Source organism: Balaenoptera borealis (assembly GCF_965194805.1).
Source record: "Balaenoptera borealis genome assembly, chromosome: 8".
NCBI classification, from domain to species: Eukaryota; Metazoa; Chordata; class Mammalia; order Artiodactyla; family Balaenopteridae; genus Balaenoptera; species Balaenoptera borealis.
In genome coordinates, this window is record NC_138865.1 from 99,099,603 (window position 1) to 99,121,758 (window position 22,156).

Sequence of the window (22,156 nt, forward strand, 5' to 3'; positions counted from 1 at the left end):
CCCGTGAAAATTTAATACCATAAACATAATCTAATTATGTTTATGTAAATATAAAAGTATATGTATACTTACCATCTATATCTATATCTACATCTATATTTATATCTGTATCTATGTGTGTGTTTTATACATAAAGAGAGTAAGGTTTTTTCACCTATATTAATTTCCCAGGACTGCCATAACAAAGTACCATAAACTTGGTGACTTAACACAGATTTATTCTTTCATGGATCTGAAGACTAGAAGTCCAAAATCCAAGTGTTGACAGGGCCGTGTTCCTCCTGAGGATCTAGAGGAGACTCCTTCCTGTCTGCTTCAGCTCTGGTAGCCCCAAGCATGCCCTGGCTTGTGGCTGCATAACTGCAATCTCTGCCTGAGTCTTCACATGGCCTTTCTCTCTCTGTGTCTGTCCTCTTCTATCTCTTATAAGGACACTCTCATTGGATTAGAGTCCACCCTCATCCAGAATGATCTCATCTCATGCCTTGCCTTAATTATATCTGCAAAGACCCTATCTCTAATAAGGACATATTCTGAGGTTCTAGGTGGACATGAATTTTGGGAGATGATATTTAACCCACTACAGATCCCAAGAACCAAATTTGGTCCCCTTGGGGATGACATCATCCTTGCTGAGAATACCATAACCTAGAGAATAAATGGTATTCAAAGCACTCCAGCATCTAAATCCAACTTACTTGGAGAAGTGAATGCTGTCAACTCTCTGAAGAGATCCCCTGACCAGTCCTCTGCTGGTGACTTTTGTAGTTGTCTGCAGAGGGATGCCATGGTCCCCGGAGGAAAGTCACAGCACTATCAGTCCATCTGCCCTCCTGCACCCCTCACCCAGCTGCTGAAAGGCTGCTTTAACTTCTCTCATCCTCCACTGCATCCTCTGTAAAGTGGAGAGAATCAGAGTACAGTATCTACTTCCTAGAGTTAATTTTGGCTTTAATTGAGGTCACGCACGAGGAGGGGTTCACTCAGTGTCTACCATAGAAAATGTGCTCAATCAATGATTAGCAGTTATTTTTATTATCATTCTTTTTTCCCCACTGTGTCCCCCTGAAAAATGGTGCTCCCAGTCCTTCCCCTTGACAGTTTCATGATCTGATTCCTCTCTCTAGTGATGAGGCTTCCTTTTTAGCTATCTCTCCCATTTAATGACAGCCCATCTGATCTTTCACAAGCTTCAGCTTTATTTCCCATCAGGAAATCATGAAAATGCTTTCTGTTGGCTCACAAAGCCTTGATATAAGTTGGGGAACCATGCACAGGGGAGGGCCAACCAACAATGTAGTGAGCCAACTATGTCATGAAAAAACTGGGTGCACTGGTCAGCCCTGGTACACTCCTGGGGGGAAGGGGGGTTCTTCTCTGTGGCTTCTCTTCTAGAAAGGTAAGGAACCTATGCATTCGCTTTTCTGGGAAAATATTTTATTATGTCATATGCTTGTGAATAATTTACATTTCAGGGCATTCATCTCTGCATATTTCTAACTTCAGGCTTTTTATCTTTGTCTTTATCCTGTGGCTAAAACTCTATGGCAGAAATAAAGGTGGAATGGGTGCCCTTGACTCCATCAGCCTCAGAGGGACCTCTGTCAAATAGTCCCACTCACATGACAGGAAACTCTATCCTGTGGTTTTGATTTTATCTGACAAGTAAGTTGAGATTTGTATTCACAATTCCATGTTTTTCCTCCATGTTGCACCAAGAGTTCTTGGTCATATAGGATTGTGCTTATGATCATTTAAACACTCTTTGTTTTACATACCCTTTGGCAGAGCCAAGCGTTTGTGGGGACTTGAATGATATTGGGGATCGTTGCTTGAAGGACATGCTGATTTTTTCCTCTTCTAGATAATCTATCATATATCCTTGAGTCAAACTAGATCACAGAGACCCAGGAAGGTGGGCTGCACTGTTCTGACAGCGGGCAAAGTTAACTTTGCTGAGTTGCTTCTTGATTTGATGCCTTCAGCCTATATAGGGGTCTTCATGGACCCATCCCTAGGAAGCTTCTTATTCTGTTGGTTGAAGAGCAAGGCTGAGGGTGTCATGCTTTCCTTCCATGGTGTCTTCTTGGAAAAATGCTTATCTTCACTACTAAGAAGATCAGTACTTCTCTTGAATGACAGCTCTGTTTTTTGCCTCATGGATGTTGGGAACTGTATATATGATCATGTTTCTTTTCTTGTGTTGGATGCTGCAAAGCTTAGAACCAGTAGGTGGTTCACCATAGCCAGACTGAGGACCGCCTCACTCCAAGCTCATTCCTATCCCTTTTCCTTGTAGTCTTTTTTCTTCTGCACTATTTAAAATTTGTGCTCTTTTATTGTATTTTAGTTTTCCTTATAAGATCCCTTATATCCTTTTTGGAATAAAGTAGGAAACACATTTTTTAAGTAAATATTTATCTGAGAGAAGAATTAAACTAATTTTGTATGATCCCAATGGGCAAAATGAGGATTCCTTCTTTTTTTCTATCTTTTCCTGCCCTCCCTCCCTCCCTCCCTCCTTCCTTCTTTCCTATCACTCAAATATTTAACATGTCAACTAACTATGAGGAACTGAAATAGGAGACTTAGGGAGATAGAGGAGGCAGCTTCTAGCTGTTTAAGAAATGACTTTATAACGCTCAGTCCTGCCCAAAGATAAACAATTACCACTTGTACCAGAACTTCATAATTTACAAAGCACTTCTGCCCACATATGACCTTGTTTTACCTTCACAGCAGTGCTCAATTGTAGGGATTATTATCTTCATTGATCAAGAACCTGAGCTTTAACAAGAATCTTGGCCAAGGTAACTTAGCTGCTAAATGGGGGAGGTAAGAATGGCTTCCTGATTTTCTGGTTTCAAATCCTTGTTTGCCCTTTCCATGACCTGAGACACCCCACCACTTATCCCCCCTCCACTTGCCGTGCGGTGGGCATACCCTCTCAGTCTGAATGTGTACCCTTTCACTCTGACGTCATTTTTACCCAGAATGTGAATTCACAATTCACATAGTATCAGTGCTGTTTTTATTCTCTGTGATTTAAAAGCCAGCAGAGGGACTTCCCTGGTGGTGCAGTGGTTAAGAATCTGCCTGCCAATGCAGGGGACACGGGTTCAAGCCCTGGTCCAGGAAGATCCCACATGCCACGGAGCCACTAAGGCTGTGCGCCACAACTACTGAGCCTGCACTCTAGAACCCGCAAGCCACAACTACTGAAGCCCATGCGCCTAGAACCTGTGCTCCACTACAGGAGAAGCCACCGCAAAGAGAAGCCCGTGCACCGCAATGAAGAGTAGCTCCTGCTCACCACAACTAGAGAAAGCCTGTGCGCAGCAATGAAGACCCAATGCAGCCAATAAATAAATAAATAAATAAAAATAAATAAATAAAATAAAAAATAAGAGCCAACAGAGATATGCCAAATATGTTTCTGCTTTCATGCTTCAAAGTTTTGCTTCAGGAGATAGCATCTTCTGTACAGGGGCCACATGAATGCTGGTTGGCGGGTCCCTGTGCCAGTCATTCACTGCTCTATCAGATTCGGCACAGCATTTTTGAGTCACCACATGCCACCACCTCCACCTGGGGAGGTGGCTCTAGATTGCTCTTCACGTGGGTGCATATTGTGTGTTATCTTAGGGAGAGCAGAATGGTACCTTCTGGAACAAAGCTAGGGCTTATCACAGCATGCCCCACCAGCAACTATTAAGGTACTTTCTTCTCCAAACCCAAAAGTTGGGGAGTATTATTATTATTATTATTTTTGGTGAGGGGGGCCTCCTCACCATGTCCCTATTTAGCATGAAAAAGTAGACATTTCTAGGTTACTAATTTATTTAAAGGAGTATTGAGTCATCCCTTGTTATCCTTCCTTAAACGTATTTTATCTTGTTGAAATTTCTCCAAACTGACGGCTTATGGATGGCACTCTTCTTTAACTTCCAGAGAGATGCAACTGCCCCCATTTTTATGGTTCTTTGGTCATTTCCATAAGGTCATTGCATATAAGCCCTTGCATGGAGTGTATCAGGCAGGGTAAGTCAGGTTGTGCTGTGGTAACAATACACCTCAATTAAACAAAGGTTTATTCCCTGCCTGGGTCCATTATGTGTTAGCTGGGGGCTCTGCTCCTCGTTGGCTTTACTCTGGGACTGAGGCTGATGGCGTACCCACCACCTAAATGGCAGAGGGAAAGAGTGTCTCCACTTGTGCACTGGACTCCAAAACTTCAGCCCACCAAAGCGAATCACTCAGCTACACCTCACTTCAAGGAGTAGGAAAAATCAAACCCACCATGTGGAGAAGCCAAAATATTTGGTGCAGTGAGTTAGATCCTTGTGCTACACGTTAATCTCATCTGGAAATGTCAGCATTTATCTTTTAGGCAAAAACCAGGGGAACTTTTTTTTTTTTAACTAATTTATTTATTTTATTTATTTTTGGCTGCGTTGGGTCTTCGTTGCTGCGCGTGGGCTTTCTCTAGTTGTGGTGAGCGGGGGCTACTCTTTGTTGTGGTGCGCGGGCTTCTCATTTCGGTGGCTTTTCTCGTTGCAGAGCACGGGCTCTAGGTGCGCGGGCTTCCGTAGTTGTGGCTCGCAGGCTCTAGAGCGCAGGCTCAGTAGTTGTGGCTCACGGGCCTAGTTGCTCCATGGCATGTGGGATCTTCCCAGACCAGGGCTCGAACCCGTGTCCCCTGCATTGGCAGGCAGATTCTCAACCACTGTGCCACCAGGGAAGCCCCCCAATTCCCTTTTCTTAATGTTTAAGTAATAACCCCCTGGTCGGGCTACTTCCATAGGATTATTGGTGAATGTCAAGGAGATACTATATATGAAAATATTTTGAAATGTGGAAAAAGTTTTATAGATGAGGATTGTTCAGCTTATTGCCATGTCTTTTTTGGGTAGAATAATAATTCTAACTCATATCACTTAGATCAAAAATAAAATACACCCATTCTGAGGACAGGCACCTTTCTCTGAAAATGATTATATCAGTTCTACAGAAATGTCAAGAACCTTTTAAAATTAATGTATAAGGCACTGGAGAAAAGGCCATGCCAATGCAGCACCTGGCACAACTTCCCAATAGTTACCTTCACGTAGCTATGAGTCTAGATGCGTAGGTTATTTTGTCTTTAGACACTTGTGGAAATACTTTCAGTCAGACCAAGAAGGATTATCTCTGCCTTTTGCCAGCCCTTTCTAAGTTGACAGGTAGAAAATTGATCATCAGAAAAGAGCACACAAAACTCTAATACTATAGATTGCGAATGGATGATAAGATTTCCTGGGCAGTCAAATGAACCCATTCGACATGATTCCCATTTTTCATGGCAGTTCATAATGATCTTCCTTCCTTGGGGCTCCCTAGAGGGGAGAATCGACCAGGTATGCTCTTAGGTTCAGCAGGGTGGCTTCCTTTATCTTGAATTTCACAGGACACTATGAAATGTATGACTTTTAGGTCCCTCAAAGACTTCCTTCACTGGGCACATCTGGCCAAATGGGTAACACATTTGCCTCACAAAAACTGATCCTTTATTCTTGGCTTTTTTTTTTTTTTCATTTACTAAACACTAATGAAACACCTGTTATGCACTGTGTTAGCCATCTAGCTAGTATGGATGTAAGATTAACGAGACCCAGTCTGCCTTTGAGCAATTCACAATCTAGTGAAGGAGACAATTATACAGGCAACGGTGACTGTACAACATGTTAGAGATGCCCAGGAAGTGCAATGAGGTATCCTGGCAGCTTAGAACAGGGGAGCCTCACTGTCTCTAGAGGTCAGGGAAAGCTCCCAAGAGGAGATAAAGTGCCAGTTGGGTCTTAAGGATGATTCAATGGCTGTCAATACAAAGCAAGAGAATTGAGGGCAGAGGAATAGCATATGTAAAGACCTAGGGCTGGGAAGACTTCCTGTTATGAAATTTGTATAACTGGGGGTCATGATGCTCTGCAGAGCCCCAGTTATAGGGGCATGTAGGACCAGCTCTGTGCCAGGGAGGCCTGGGTCTCCCTCAGAACCAATTCCTGTCATCCCAGGGGGTTAACCAAAGGTGTAACATACATACATTACACGTTGGGTTGGAGCCCAGAGAGCCCTTCCACGTTTCCCCCACTTCTTCATTCTCTGCTCCTCTGCCTTCTCCCCGACCTCCCACTCCACCTCCCAAGATTCTGGTTCCAACCAGCTGCTACCATGGTTGGCCAAGCCCAGGACACTCTGTGCCCCTTTGGTCTGAGGTCACTGCATCTTGGGAAAATAACAGTGGATCTTTGTATTCCTCAGAACGAGGCACCTACCAGACAGATTCACCTCTCTCTTGCTAATACCCATTACCCTGAAAGCCTTAATGGTGATGCGTGATTATGTTAAAAGACTTTCTTCCCATAAGGGAAGAGGACAGGAAGGAACAAAGCAGGTGAACAGTACCAAGAGCCATGTGTGTTCACTTTGCTTTCTGAGGAGAGGAAAAATCTCAGAGAGCAGCCACGTCTGTGTTTGCATCGCTCTCTGCTTTCTCACCAATCTACTGTTTGCATGGTAAGAAAAATAAGTCCTGCCCTTTGAGAGGGTGAAACAAGTTCAAGAGCTTCTTATCCAGCTCTCCCTTGATGACAACCTAATGGTTTCCATTAGATTTGTTTTCCAGGTTATATAAACCAACAGCCTTGAACGCTGACTTGGGGTAAGCAGAATAAACCAAAGAAAAAGCCAGTTAGAATGTATTGGTGAGGCATTTAGTCTTAGAAAAGAAAATCTGCAGTTGTTCTTTGTAATGGAGATTTGCTGATCTGATTCGAAAATCTCGGAAGCTAGCACTGCATTTTGAAATGGTACATTGCTTGACATGAGGTTTAAGTTCATTTTGGAGCCAGTTCTTCACCTACCACCCCAGGTTCTTTCTGAAATGTCCTCAAAGCCTTCTTAAGAGCAGAAAGATGCTCTCCCATTTCCTCCCCGCAAACCATTACATTTTCTTTCAGTGTAACACTTTATACAGTGATCAAATTATGTGGTGACCATAACTGAAAAATATCTGTATACAGAATTCTTCCTACTCTGGCAGTGTTTATGGCAGGGACTGTTATGAAATAGCATGTAAAACATGGACCAGCTTAAAATGATTTTGCTTTTTAAAAACAGGCTGTTGATTAATAAAACCTGAAGTTATTTTGCAGAGACATCACTGCGCATGTGCAACACAGAAACCTGTGTCTCCAGGATGACCCCGGAACCAAGGATCTTCAGTCTACGGAATTCAAAGAATAGAAATGTTGCCACCAGAGCTCTTTACAAAGCAAGAACTCCTTCAGTGAGGAAAATCCAGCTTCCAGCAGCAAGAGTAGCTTGATTACCATATATGGACTGATTCAAGATTAGCCAATCAGCTTCCAGGTTTGAAATTCTCCTAATTCCTTAAATTTCGCCCTGAACCTTGGATCTGGGAGACAGATTTGAGCTCTGCAGGTCGACCTCGCAATAAAGCTCTTTCTTTTCTCAAAAGCCAGTGCCAAAGTATTGGCTTCTGTGTGCCTTGGGCAGTGAGCTTTTGCTTGGTAACACTAATCTCTGGCACCCAGTAGGTTTCTAATTCTACCACTATGCCTGGCACATAGCAAGTGTTCAATAAATATTTGTTAAATTAAATCTTATATAAAATCCCTGCTCAAAAACTTCCAATGGCTTCCTATAAACTTTCAACTTCCTCCTGACCTACATATTAAGAATCATTCTGTGTAGTTTGGAGCTGAGAGTTTTGAAGAATATCTTTGGGTCTATGACCCAAGGCTTTCTTTATTACCTCTAAATACTTAGAGTATCTACTAAGATTAGGAAGGCTTCCCCACCTCATATCCTCATTAGCTTTTCCTTGAACTATTATTATGATTTCTTATCTGGTCTCCTTGCCTCCTGACTCCCCCTTATTTTAATCATTCATAATCACTCTCTCCTGACCTCAGGACCAGCCACATAGTTTGAAGGTCCCAGTGCAAGATGAAAAATGCAGGGCCCCTTATTCAAAATTACTTAAACTTTCAACACCATGGCAGCAGGACATTACACCAAGCACAGGGCCCTTCTGTGCTCGGGGTCCTCGGTGATGGCAGAGTCTGCATATTCATGAAGCTGATCCTGCCTGAGTTCAACCCTTTTAAGGCACGGTTTCAGTCATGGTAAGTCCTTTTTCAAAAACTTTCAGAGGCTCCACGTTGTCTAGAGTTGTAATTATAGGGATCAATTCTGATCCCAACCAACCTTCCCAGCTTTATCTCCTAGAATTCCTCTTTATACACCCTACACTTCTTCCAAATGGAACTACTTAATCTTGCCCAGAGGTATCCCTTCCTACCTCTGTGCCTTATTTGTACTGCTCCCATTACTTAGAATGACGAGCCTCTTGTTTCCCATCATCACAAATCCTATGTGAAATCTTTCCTGATCCTTTCATTAAAAAATTTTTTTTTATTGAAGTATAGTTGATTTACAATATTGTGTTAAGCTTCAGGTGGGATCCTTTCATTTTTAAGAACTCTTTTCTCCCTCTGAATTTCTAATACCATTTTAGCAGCGTCCTCTTTTGTCCTTTCACTCTTTAATGAGCTCCAAGACTGTCTCGATGCTGTGGAAGGTACAAAGATGAACGCTATTTATTCTACTGGTACTACTGTTAGGCTCTCTTATGCTCTCGAGGGCGGGCTTTGCCTAGCCTCACCTGTGTCTGGCCTTTTGTAGAGAAGGTGCTCATATACTTGTTGAATAAACCAGTGGTTACCAGTTGACTTTCAAGAAAAGGGCATACGTTCATTTGTCAGGCAAATATTTATTGAGTACCTACTATGTGTTAGACTCTCTTCTAAGAGCAGGTAATACAGGTATGAAAAAGGCAGACTGGTGCCTGCTTGCATGGAGATTATATTTTTATGGGTGGGAGGCAGGGAACAAACAAACAAACCAGAAAAATAATAGCTGTTGCTAAGTGCATTGGATGTCATTGTGAAAGGGTTGTGAGTTTGAGGGTGTCTGGGAGACTCTTGGATTAAATAGCCAGGGAAGATGACACCACAAAGTGACATTTAAGCTGCGATCTGAATAATAAGAAAGATAATCTTGGGGGAAGTTTAAGGACAGAGGTTCAATGCAGAGAAAACAGGCAGTGCAAAGGCCCTAGCGTGGGAATGAGCTTGGAGGAAGAGAAAAAAGACCAGAGTGGGCAGAGCAAAGTGGTCATAGAGAGACAAATATGAGATGAATGAGGGGAGGTCAGTGTGCTAGGAAGAGGAATATTGAATTTTATTCTAAATGTGAAGGGACACCTTTGGGGGATGGGAAGGTTGGGTTTAAATAGAGGAGGAATGACTTGAATTCTTTACTATGTGGATACTGGCCTGAGAGGTGGCAAGGCTGGAGATAAGGAGTTATGAGCTGGCAATAGTCCAGGTGAGAATTTCTTTTTTTTAAGGCTACAAAGCGCTTTTTGCACTGCCTTAGCTGTGTCCCACAAATTTTAACGCATAGCATTTTCATTATCTTTCAGTCCTAAATATTCGCTAACATCCATTAGGGATGATTCTTTGACTCACAGGTAATTTAGAAGTGTGTTTCTAAGCTTCCAAACAGGAAACTTTAACAATTACCTCTTAAGTTTTTTCATTGTCTGTGGCCAGATCATATGCTTTGTATGACACTGATGCTTTGAAATATGACTTGCTTTATGGACTAGGAGATGGTTGGTTTTCACCACTGTTCCATGTGTGCTTGAAGTACATACTGTTTTCAGATACACTGTTCTGTGTGTCCAACAGATCAAGCTTATAAATGCTCTCATCCAAACCTTCCATATCCATCTGATTTTGTCTGCTTGGTTTATCAATTCCTAACAGAGATGTTAAAAATCTCCCACTTTGGTTTGTGAATTGATTTCTCCTTGTAGTTGTGTCAGTTTCTGCTAGACAGATTTGAAGCTATGTTCCTGGTGCACGACTGTTCTACCTTCCAGGTGATTTGAACCCCTTTTCATTACGTGGTGATAGTCCTCCTTAGCAGTGCCTTTTATCTTAAAGTCGACTTCATCTTATGATGCAGCCAACACCAGCTTCCTTTTGGTTACCATCTGTTTCTTAACTGGAGTTTAGTCAAAAGAATTTTATTAACAGTTTTTTGGAAATATAATCCACATACCATAAAATTCATCTGAGTTTTGTCGACGTGCATTCGTTCTGGCTGCCTGTGGGCTTGGACTTAATTCTGCCTCTGTGTACCCTCCATTCCCCCGGTTTAGTTTTAGGTTTTACTTTCTCTCCCACCTCCTCCTAGACTGACACTGTCCACCCCACTACATTTTTCTTCTTTCTAGTTTAGTAACACGGTTTCTAGCTTCTAGTGGTTATTTTAGGATTTTTAATGTGCATGTTTATCTTAAATGATAATCTTTATCCATCTTACAAATAAATTTAGAATAATTCAATTCCAGGCAGCCTGAGGATGGCCCCGCCTTCTCCCAGTTACCAAGCCTGTCAATACCGCCTTCAGCTCTGGCGACAGGGGTTGGGTTTTGTCCTTTCCAAGAGAGTTTGGGGCTGACACAGCAGTCACACAGGCCATTCCCTTCCTGCTCCTGTGAACTTGGGAGAGAAGGAGGAGGTCAGTGAAGACCCACCCCCTCCCCATGCCCACTGCCTCCTCACCACTCCCTCGTCCCCCACCCCGGAATTTTCAGGGAGCGTTCTGGCCTCACCAGAGGAGGCTGGATCCCGGATCTGGGTCACCCCTTCCCCGGATCTGAAGGCTCTTCTGCACGTGCGGCCTAAGCCCTGAAAAGTCGGTGAGGGCAGCGGGGCAGCGTCCGATTTCCGCTGGGAGCCTGAGCCTGTCGGGGTCGGGGTCGGGCCCTCAGGCCAGGCCGGTCGGCTCCAGGTCCTGGGGCAGGATGCGGCCCCTCTTGCGGGTCTTCTCCAGGCGCCGCTCAGCCTTGGCCGCCTTGTTCTCGCGCGGGTTCTGCCGCCACGGGTCCCGCAGCTGTTGCGTCTTCTCCGTCACACGCGCCGTGCGCTTCTCGCATGCGCGCTGGCACTGCGCCCCCCTCTTCTTGCGCTTCGGGGCCTCCTGCAGCAGGTGCTCGTCGTCGCGGATCTTCACGCCCTCGGCCTTGTCCAGCAGGTTCGTCCACTGCATCTTTGCCTCGAGCTCCCGGGCCTGGCCCGCGCCCGCGGTCCGCAGCTCCTCCCGCCGGGCCCGCAGGCGCTTCCGCGGCTGCCTAGGTCCTGCCTGTTAGCGGCGTCAGGTTGCTCTTCCGCTTCTGCCTCTTCTCCTTCCTGCGCTGCGCCTTGCGGGACGGCTTCTCTTCGGTCGCCTCTACCTTGTTGAGGAGCAGCCCCGGCCGGCCCTGCGCCTCCTCGCGGGGCGCCTCAGGGCCCGCTCAGCGTCCTCCGCACCTCGGGGGCCCTGGGCGCCTTCCGCTTTGCCCTCAGCTCCCGCTGCTGCTTCTCCTTCCGGTCGCGCGCGCTCCTGCTTCCTCCGCTTCCTCCGACGTCTCTTCTCCAAAACGGCGGGAGACAGCTCCTTGGCGCTGCCCTGGCCCCGCGCCTCCGGTATCTTTTCAGGCAGGCGCTGCCGCAGAACGTCCAAGGCAAGTAAAGAGGCTCTTTGTCCAGGCCGTCCGCAGGGGCCCCGGTGGAGCTGGAGGCCTCCTCCTCCTCGGCTGCCACCGGCTTCCGGACCTGAGACTTCTCCGCGGGGGCCCGGACCTTGGCCTTGGCCTCTGCAGCCTTTTCCTCCCGCTCCTGGGATTTCTTCAGTGCTTTCTTCCTCTCCTTTTTTAGGAGTCCGGCAGCTTCTAAGACTTGAGTTTTGCCAGCCGACTTGCGCTTCTGTGGCTTGGGCCTGGGCCGGGAGCAGATCTTCTTGGCCAGGCTCTGCAGGTAAGCATACTTCGCGAGCAGAGGAGCCATGGCTGGAGGCTCAGGGGTCGGGCGGGGCTCGCTTGGGGTCCTACTCGGGGGAGGAGGGCCGGGGTTCAGCATCCCGGCAGCACCCGGCAGTCCCCGGCCCGCGCTACCCTCACCTACCCGGCTGCGCTCACCAGAAACACTCCATGGATTAGGGTGGTAGTGGCTTGATCACCTGGGTGGTTGTTGGTGCCGTTCTTGAGGACGGAAGAGATTAGGGGAGGTGTAAGTTCGGAGAGCTGTTGCAGGGAAATTCTGCCAAGTGGAACAGGAAAGTCTGCATAGGCTTTGGTATGGTATGCAGTAAAGGATTAACCTTTCCCCCAGAGAGGCCTGCCCTTTGCCCTTGGCTTCTGGGAGGTAACCTCTAAGACCTTGGAATGTCCTGCCTGATTTGTTTAACTTGGGGACGTTTGGCCATGCCAGATAGTCTATGCTAGCAGTGTGATTTATAGTAGGGGTCCTTGGGTCATGAGGCGTGAACTTGACCTCTGGAGAATAAGGTTGTCCACATGAGCAGTCAGCCATATCTATGTGACTGAGCCCCAATAAAACCTCTAGACACCAAGGTTCATGTGAGCTTGTCTGGTTGGCAGTAGCTCATGCATATTGTCACACATTGTACCTGTGAGAAATAAACAGTGTCTGCATAACTCCACTAGTGTCCCGTGCTAGAGGTCCCATGCTTGGGACTCTCCTGGACCCTTCTCTATGTACCTCTTCCCTTAGCTGCTTTTAATCTGTGTCCCTGTGCTGTCATAAACTGTAACTGTGAGTATAGCAGCTTTCAGTGGGTTTTATGAGTCCTTCTAGCAAATTATCAAACTCGAGGGTGATCTTGGGGGCTCTCTAACTTGCAGTTGATAACAGAAGTAAAGATGGCCTTGTAGACCCCCGAACTTTGCATTGAGGGTATATACAGATTTAACAAAGAGAAGCCCTGTGTGACTCAGGTCTTATACTCTATTGGTCAGCTGAGTCCAGGGAGACCTGAAGAGTGAAAAGAGAATAGAGAACCTGTTGTCTCTTGACCAGTGTCTCAGAGGATTTCTCTTTTCCTTTATGCCAGTGTCACATTAAGAATCATCTACACTCTTCTGGTAAGAGAGCTGCCTATAAGTGTAACCTGGAAAGACAGCAGAGAAAGGCAGTGCCTTTAGTCATTGTGCATGATGAAATCTGTGGGAAGAAATAACACTCCTGATATGTCAACACAAGTATGGTTTTCATCTAATTGAATCCATTCATCACTACATTAAAAAAGAAGCTGATGCAATTGAAAAGTGAGTTCAGTTAGTCCATCCTCCCACAGAAACAATCGCACGCACGCGCACGTGTGCGTGTGTGTGTGTTGATGTGAATCTCATCTTAAAGAAAATGTGAATTCTGGCTTCAGACAAATGAAGGTTTATTTCATATGGCGACCTCCTTGCATACTGCTGATGGTTACAGCATGTGGAATTTATAACTAAAGCCTTTGACTGAAAATGTGGACATAGCACTCAATTTATCATCCTCTTCTCTGAGATTTAAAAGCTTTTTAGAACACAAGCTAATACCAGTTTCTGTTTTAACAAATCAGTAAGTATCTTTTCATGGACTAAATGACTTCCCCATTTGGCACCTCTCAGACCACGCCCCTCCCCCACCCCCCTACCCCCCTGGCTGCAGAGGTTGTAATATATGTGCTGGATACAGGCAGCTTGGAAGAGTGTGTCTTATTTCACAGACTCCAGCAAGGCAAGGGCAGCAAGAGTAATTGTTCAGAACTGTGAAAACCAAACACTCTTTCCTCGATATCTCAGCTTGGATCAGGATTGCATTAGTTATCTATTGCTGTGTAACAAATTACCCCAAATTTAGTGGCTTAAAATGATATACATTTATTAACTCACAGTTTCTGTGGTCAAGAGTTTGGCATAGCTTAGCTGATTCCTTTGTTTTAGGGTTCCTCACAAGACTGAAATAAAGTTGCCAGCTGAAGCTGTGGTCTCATATGAAAGCTCAGCTGGGAAGGATCCACTTCTAAGCTCATCCAGGTTGTTGGCAGAATTCAGTTCCCAGAGGACTGTTTGACTGAGGGTTGCAGATCCTTCCTAGCTTTTGGCTGGAGATTGCTCTCCAATCTTTGCCATGTGGACCTCTCCAGCGTGGCCACTTTTTTCATCAAAGTATGCAAGCTGAGAAAGCAATATGGAAAATCTAGCAAGACAGAGATTACAACATAATTATGGAGGTGACATCCCATCACTTCTGCTGTATTCTGTTGGCCTTCTCACTCTCAAGGGGAGGGGATTACACAGAGTGTGAATACCAGGAGGTGAACACTGGGAGCTATCATAGTGTCAGTCCACCAGCAGGACAGGGTCCCTGGTTGAGCGAGTCACAGTAATATCCTCTTATAGGGAATGTGCTGCATGTTTCTGAGTTTCAAAAATATTTGTGGATAGGTTCAGCAGGTGAATTATGTCTTTGAAGAAACTATGATGTCTTGGTGGCAAATTATGTCTTTATTCTGGCTAATTTTCTCATTTTTCCCATGAAATATTGTTTTCCATTCTCTCCAAAGAATCTGTTTTCTTTCATTCCTCCTTTTATTATAACCTAATAAATGCCTGGTCAAATTAGAACCTGGAAAGAGCTCGGGGTCCTTGAGGTTGGGCAGAATAGCCTAGAACTTAGCAGGTGGGCAGTAATGTGTTGGCTCAAGGCAGCTTTCTGACCTTGGCTTTTCTCAGTTTTACTATTTCTCTTTTATGTTTATGAGGCTCTGAATTAGGCACCCACACAGCTCCAGAGTTGCTTCCTAGCAGTGTCTTCATGACAAAGCATTTCCCGGGAATTCCATGCTTTACTCTCTGGAGTTTTAAAGCCTATTGAATCGGTTCCCACCAGTGGTCCTTGTAGACATTACTAAAAGTTACAGATGACATTCTGACTGAAGACCAATATGAAGCACCCACGTGTCTTTTTCAAATGGGCAACAATCTCAGGGATTAGGAAATTGTGGTTGCTATTGTTGTTTTCGGTCACCAAAAAGTATGAAACAAATTCACCCAATCACTCATTCACATGTTGACCTATACTCATTCGAGAACTGTCATTGACTGTTGGTATTGAGAATGACAAGATGCAAAAGGCAGTCACTACCTTTATTAATCCTCGCTCTTCTTTCCCTTCTTGGCTTTCTTCTTAGCATCCACAAAGGTGTTTGCATGCTGCTCTAGCCTCTCCTAGAGATAGAAAATGTTTTACCTCTAATGCTTGTTTTAGGGTCTCAGCAGACTCAGAACTACTATTTCCTAGGTCTGAACACAAAGAGTCAAGGGCAATTCTTAGGCCCAATCAAATCAGCAGCTCCTTCTTCATGTTCTTCTGGGGACCAGGGGCTATTCAGAGCCTGCCTGCATTGAGCTGGACCCAAGAGTATGCAAGCTTCCTGTTTTCGTAACGTGCTTGGGGGTGGTGGACAGGAAAGGGGAGGAGGTGGGGGGATGCTAGGTATCTGAAGTCTAGAGAAGATGATTAGAGTCTTTTAAAAGATGAGATCAGCAAATCTCTGAGCCTGTGGTGAGGCCTAGGGGTAGTTTTCAAACAAGTTAGTGTATGCTAGAATCACCTGCGGAAATTTTTTTTAATACAAATTCTATTTGCAGATATTTTGATCCAGGGGCGGTCAAAACACGGCCTAGGAATCTGCATTTGCACTTAGCATTCCTCACATTACAGATGCTGAAGGTCTAAAAAGCACCGTCTAGAAACGGTGAGACTTTAGCAAAATAGGTAGATCACATGTAAACCATAAGAAGAAAAATCCAGAGAATGAATTTACTATTTGTTTTTCCCTTCATAGATTTCAGATATATAATCATAAACACAATACCACCTACTTGTTATTTTTGACCAGAGGTGGAATGGTTTCAATGCTTATTAACTGAGGGAAAACTGAAAGCTGTAATTAAACCAACTGGCTACTTAATTCGGTCATTCATCTACTCCATCGAAGGAGCATTCATTCATATCCTTTCTTTTCTTTGATTCAAGAACATAGTCACCTATGCTTTTTGAATGAAAGTCAGCAGCCTTTCACAGCTAGACAAAGCCAGCTTGGGACAACCAGACAACGTCTCCTCTATATTTATGCCTTTAAATCACACCCTGAGTAGCCACTGTTGTTCTCTCTTGAGGAAAACAAACCGAAGTTTGGAATTACAAAGACTCAGAGGGGGAAGTCTCTGATCTGCTTAAGGAAAAAAGAGCAAGATACAAGATAAGAATATAATATAATTACTATAATATAACATCCATCTATATGTATATAGATACGTAATATTTTTATGATGCAAAATTTTAATGATTTTTATGAAATATTGTGCTGCAATATTTTTATGAGGAGAAAGAGGTGAAGATAGACTCTACCCTGTTAATATTTTTTCCCCCTTTGGGGAATTGGAGATGAGATTGGTGTGGGAAATTATTAACTTAATTTTTTATATCTGTGTAGTATTCTACCTGTTAACAGTGAACCTATAATTTTTTGGTATAAAAATTAAAGAACAGTAAGTGCAGGGAAATTCCAGCTTTCAGGTCCAAAGTCTCAGGTATTTTGAAGTTAAAGGAAGAGGCTAGGTATGGAGGTAGATGGACTCCAATTGGCCTCCCATCAAATGCCTTTGCTCAGTGTCTTTCAGGTTAGATTTGCTAATGATTTGAGATGACGGACTGTTCGCTTTCTTCTTTCCTCAATGTGTGCATGCTACAAGGGGTTTCCCTCTTAGCAAGAGGCCAAGTGGGGATCAACATACAAACACAAAGCACCCCCCAAATGAGTAAGAAGATGGCAGGATTTCTGATAAGACATCAAATGTGCCCTGATTTTGGAGTTGAGATTTTTGTTTGTTACTGAAAGTGACCTACTGCTTATTCCTTAAGAGTGACCAGCAAAAGTCCTGGGGCCTGCCCAAGTTTTGAGGCAGAGGTAGGGAAACCATTCATTCATTCATTCATTCACTAAATAAATTTTTAAAGGTGAGTAGAGGGCCAAAAAAAAGTTGGATATTGATTTCATCTGCTAGTAGCGCTTGGTCAACAGCTGGTTATTTTAGCTATTATAATTGAAAATCGGTAAAATTCAATTTATAATTTAAGAAATTACCAAAAGCACAAAAGGACAAATATTATGTGATCCCATTTATATGAGGTACCTAGAGTAGTCAAATTCATAGACAGAAAATAGGATGCTTGTTGCCAAGGGCTGGGGGAGGAGAAAGGGAAGTTAGTGTTTAATGGGTACGGAGTTTCAGTTGGGGAGGATAAAAAAGTTCTGGAGATGGATGGTTGCACAGCAATGTGAATGACCTTAATGCCGCAGAACTGTACACCTGAGAATGGTTAAAATGGTAAATTTTATGTTATGTATGTTTTGCCACAATTTAAAAAGATAGAAAATGCAAGATGCTTCCAGAAACCTCTTCAAAGTGCAGCTTTCTTGGATCTTACTACCCTTGCAGTGTGGACCTAATTCTTACAATTCAAGGGGAAAGTACTGAGGTGACCAACTGTCCCACTGTGCCTGGAACTGAGGGGCTTCTCTGGATGCAGGACTTTCAGTGCTAAATCAGAAAGTCCCAGGAAACCCAGAGCAAGTTGGTCACTTGAACAGTAGCCACCACAAGCACACCTTGTGTGCTTGGAAGAAAAACAACAGGATGGCAAGATTGTTAACCGTGGAGAGCAAGGCGAAGTAGTGGGTGGTGAGGCAGAGTCTTGATGAGGGAAAGCAAGACCAATCAAGGCTTCCTGCACCTACAGTAGTGGAGATGCTTTTTTTTTTTCTTCAATTTCATTTGAAATCTGAATTGCTTTGACTTCTTTTAATTTACCTTTTCGATTATCAGTGAACAATTCGAATAAGAAAATGGTGCAGACCTAGAGTTGGAGGTGCTGGCAAAGGATACGCTGCAGGACATAATGCAGAGACTGCCTGTTTTGTATGTGTCCAAGTTAACCCCCCAGGTCTTCTGCAGAATAAACAAAAAGCTGAAATGGCTTCCTTTGATGACCCATTTGGCTGCCTGAGGGCAAAAATCCCCTGACAGGCCTTTTTGCTGGCTGCTGGCTGATCAGCGTTTTACCGAAGCAAGAAATCAAAATGGCTTGGTTTTTTTTGTCTCCTCTAGTTCTCTTTCTCATATTTAAGTCATTTTATTTTGTATTATTTTATTTTATTTTTAGAGGAAATTAATGTATTGTTGTTTTCCCTTGTGCATGATTAAATAGTATGCTAATAATTTTACCTATGTCTTTGAGTTATTGTTTGACTCTTATTCTGAAGGCTCCACTGTGAATGTGTAGATTAAAGCGAACCTGGATCTTTTCTGGTCCTGGACCCCTTGGGTCCTTGGCTTATCTTCTCTTGGCTCCTGTCATAATGCTTATGTGGCGATTGGGCTCTCTGGCTCTCACACACTAAACTGATTCTTGGTCACATTTGTTTCTGCTTCTGGTTCTTGCTCTAGTTGAACAGGGTGGGTTGAATCTACCCTGGTGACAACAGTGGTGGCATCTGGGTTTTAATTCTGTGGCCTGGCCATTAAGTGATTTCTGTCAAGCGGCAGTTGATAAGAATCTGTAATCTGATTTCTGTGACCTTTTTTTGGTTGTATGCCTGAGGATTCTGATTGTTGCTGGCACCTGAATGCAAGGTTGAAAAGTTTTTGGTGTTTTTCTTCCTAGATTCTCTCTGTTTATGTATTTCGGTTTGTGTCAATTTGGCTTCCTCTGACCCTCAAGCTCAGAGCCTTTTTTCTTCTTTCAGAATTCTAGTAATTTTTCATGTGCATTTATTGTGGTCCCAATTGTGCCAGTATCTGCTAAGTTAAAATTCCTGCACCAAAATTAAAAGGAAGCTGAATCCTTAGTATTCAACTGTCTGCTTTTGTTATTCTTAACAACTGAATAATGCCAAAATTACTTTCTTCAGGATTTATAAAATAAGGCTAAAGAAAGGAGATTATCACTATTGTTTAAAAAAAAGAAAAGAAAAAATAATGGACCTAGAAAAAAAGAGAAACTATTTTGGTAAATTCAGAGGGAAAAATCACAAAATTACACAGATTTTCAACACTGTGTTTCCCAAGAGGAACAAATGGTGATTAATTACATGTTTTTATTCTTCAACTGATCAATATCCTTAATAAATATTAGTGCCTATATTTTTACCTTAAATTCTTAAACTCCTCTAACTTGTATAAGAGTTGATAAAAATTCCCGGTTTATAAATATGAAATAGTTTTTGAGCAAACAGAGATACTTTGTCTACCTCTAGAGAGAGTTGATAAGTTAGATTATAAGATCTCAAAATCATTAGATTTTGCTCCATCAGGAGCAAATACCTTTTCTGATTAACTTCTATAAAAATTTCAATATATTAAGTGCTTATATAAATGTAAAATAAGAGAAACTAAAAATTCTAAATATGATTTAAATATGTTGACTATATAATAAATTTTTTTTGCTAAAGCTGTAACCTAGGGAAAAAAAGGCTTAAGTGTGATATTCATTTACAGCCTTGGATACTAGGTTAGAAAATCAAATGGAAAAATTTGCTTTAAAACATGTTGGAGATTTTAACATATAATGTAAAGGTATGGAAAACAGCTTTTTGAAATATTCATAATCAAGATGACTCTGAAAAGTAAACTGACTTAATAAATTTGTTTAAAAACAATTTTATCTCTTCCCTCTATGCCAGTCTTGGATAGATTTTTTTTCATGGAAAGCCTAATTAATTTGAATTTCCTAAATTCTCTCTTAGTTTAGCTGGTTAGATTACCTAAAATCACTTTGTTTAAGATTACAAAATCAAGGGAACTATACTCAATATCTTGTAATAACCTACGTGGAAGAGAATGTAAAAAAATTATATATATATATATATATATATATATATATATATATATATATATATAAATGAATCACTTTACTTCACACCTGAAACTAACACAATATTGTAAATCAACTATATTTCAGTAAAAATTTTAAAAAAGGTTACAAAATCACAAAATCATGTGTTCAACTGAATTAAATTATAAAAGGTAATTTCTTTATAGAAAGAGACCTGTGGACAAAAATAGCTATATAGTTCTTGCTTTTCTGCTTCAGGTTTTCTGTGTCTAGAGAAAAAAGTTGATTGCTCTGGTTAAAGACAGCAATTACTAAAAATCCCTGAGATTATACTGGTATAATTATTAAAAAATAAATATCTGTATACAAGATAATGGATATATTTTGTCTGTTTATCAAGGGGATTGTTACAGTTTATTAACATGGCAAACTTTATATATTTTATGCATAGTCTTATATATTTAACAGATGAAGCAATCATAAACTCACAAAAAAGTTGGAAATACTGCCAAGACCTCTTATTTCCTGAGCTATTTGAGAGTAATTTGCAAAACCCGATGTCCTATCACTGTCTAATGTGTATGATATTTCCTACAAGGCCATTCTTCCATAAAACCACAATACAACTATCAAAATTGGGAAGTTAACTTTGTTATGTTATTACTCTACAATCCTCAGACCACACTCAAGCTTTCTAATAATATCCTGTGTAGGAAAAAGACCCAGTTCGGAATCAAGAGTTGCATTTGGTTGTCATGTCTCTTTTGTCTGGAACAGTTCTTCACACTTCCCTTGACTTTCATGACCTTGACACCTTGGAAGATTATAGGTCATTTACTTCATAGAGTGTCCCTCAATCTGAATTGGCCTGATGCTTCCTTATGACTAACACAGGTTATGCATCTTTGGCAGGAATAGCACAGAAGCGATGCTTGCTCTTCTCACAGCATCCTATCAGGTGGAGAAGGGTGTCATTTTGTCCCATTACTGGGATGTTTACTTTGATCACTTGGTTGAAGTGGTGTCTTTCAGGGCTTCTCTTCTATAAAGTTCTCTTCTCAATTGCCCATTTGTCATTCAACTAAGCTGCTTTCTCTCTCTTTCCTCCCTCTTTTCTTTCCACCACTATTGACTCATGGATTTCTCTTTTATTCAGTGGGTTATAATCTGTTTCTATCATTATTTCTGTTGCCCCCAACATGGCCCCTGAGACCAAATCAGTTCAGGTTGGTGCCTGAGTCCTTTCAATATGTTCCATCATTCTTTGAGTACTTCTTTGCTTTCTGCCATAAGTTGTTTCAGGCTCATCTTGTACTTTTCCAGTCCCAGTTCTAGAACAAGACATTGCTCCCAGAAGCACTGGTCCCTTTTAGTGGAGAATGACATCTAGAAACCCAGACCTGAGGACTAGATGTCCTCATTTTTATTTGGGTGTCACTGCTCCCACACAGTGGGTGGAGGTAGGGAGTATATGTTTGTGTGTATATATTACATGTGCACACATTTGTATCTATATTTATCTCTACATATAACTATATGTAAATTGAAAACCATGAGGTAGCACCAATACCTCTAAATTTCAGTCCAACACCACAGATTTTATTCTGTTTTTTTTCCTTTCTATATTTATTACTTCATTCTCTGACACTGAGAAACCTGGCTCCTATTATCCACATGCATCTCCTTATTTGTTCAATCTTCTTGTAAGTGACCAATCTCCAGTCTGTGCCACCATCTTCATTTTTGACCTGCCTTGTATTCAACCCTGATGGTAATCCTAATATGGTATTACTTGATAAAGCCTCATATATTGAAAACAACCTTGTGTACCTTGTTCTGATATATCAATACTATAATTTTAAAATATTTTATTATATATATAGTTACCTGTAACTCATTCTATTCAGATAGCCACCTATTAGAGGCTCAAGAATTAACATCTCTGCCAATAGTGGATATGTCTTCAGGGTTGGTTGAGATTTTTTTTGAAGTATAGTTGATTTACAATATTGTGTTAGTTTCAAGTGTACAGCAAAGTGATTCAGTTATATATATACTTATACATATGTAAATATTTTTAGATTATTTTCCATAGTAGGTTATTACAAGATATTGAATATTGTTCCTTGTGCTATATAGTAAATCCTTGTTGCTTCTCTATTTTATACATTAGTGGTGTATATCTGTTAATCCTATACTCCTAATTTATCCCTCGTACCTTTCCCCCTTTGGTAACCATAAGTTTGTTTTCTATGTCTGTGTGTCTCTTTCTGTTTTGTAAGTAGATTCAT

General features: G+C 42.2%; 1 protein-coding gene and 1 pseudogene across 2 annotated transcripts in view; one reads left to right on the forward strand and one right to left on the reverse strand.

The window, feature by feature from the left end:
• Nucleotides 1-7,283: 7,283 nt before the first annotated feature.
• Nucleotides 7,284-22,156, forward strand: part of PALM2AKAP2 (PALM2 and AKAP2 fusion) — a 508,788-nt gene continuing 493,915 nt past the window's right edge. Inside the window, exons 1-2 of the mRNA XM_082403766.1 lie at nt 7,284-7,410; nt 11,835-11,933. The gene's annotated coding sequence lies outside the window, so the exon portion shown is untranslated. The remainder of the gene's footprint in view (nt 7,411-11,834; nt 11,934-22,156) is intronic.
• On the reverse strand, nt 10,905-22,147 carry LOC309634204 (surfeit locus protein 6 pseudogene; annotated as a pseudogene). Its single transcript has one exon. The product of its transcript is annotated as a surfeit locus protein 6 pseudogene (transcript).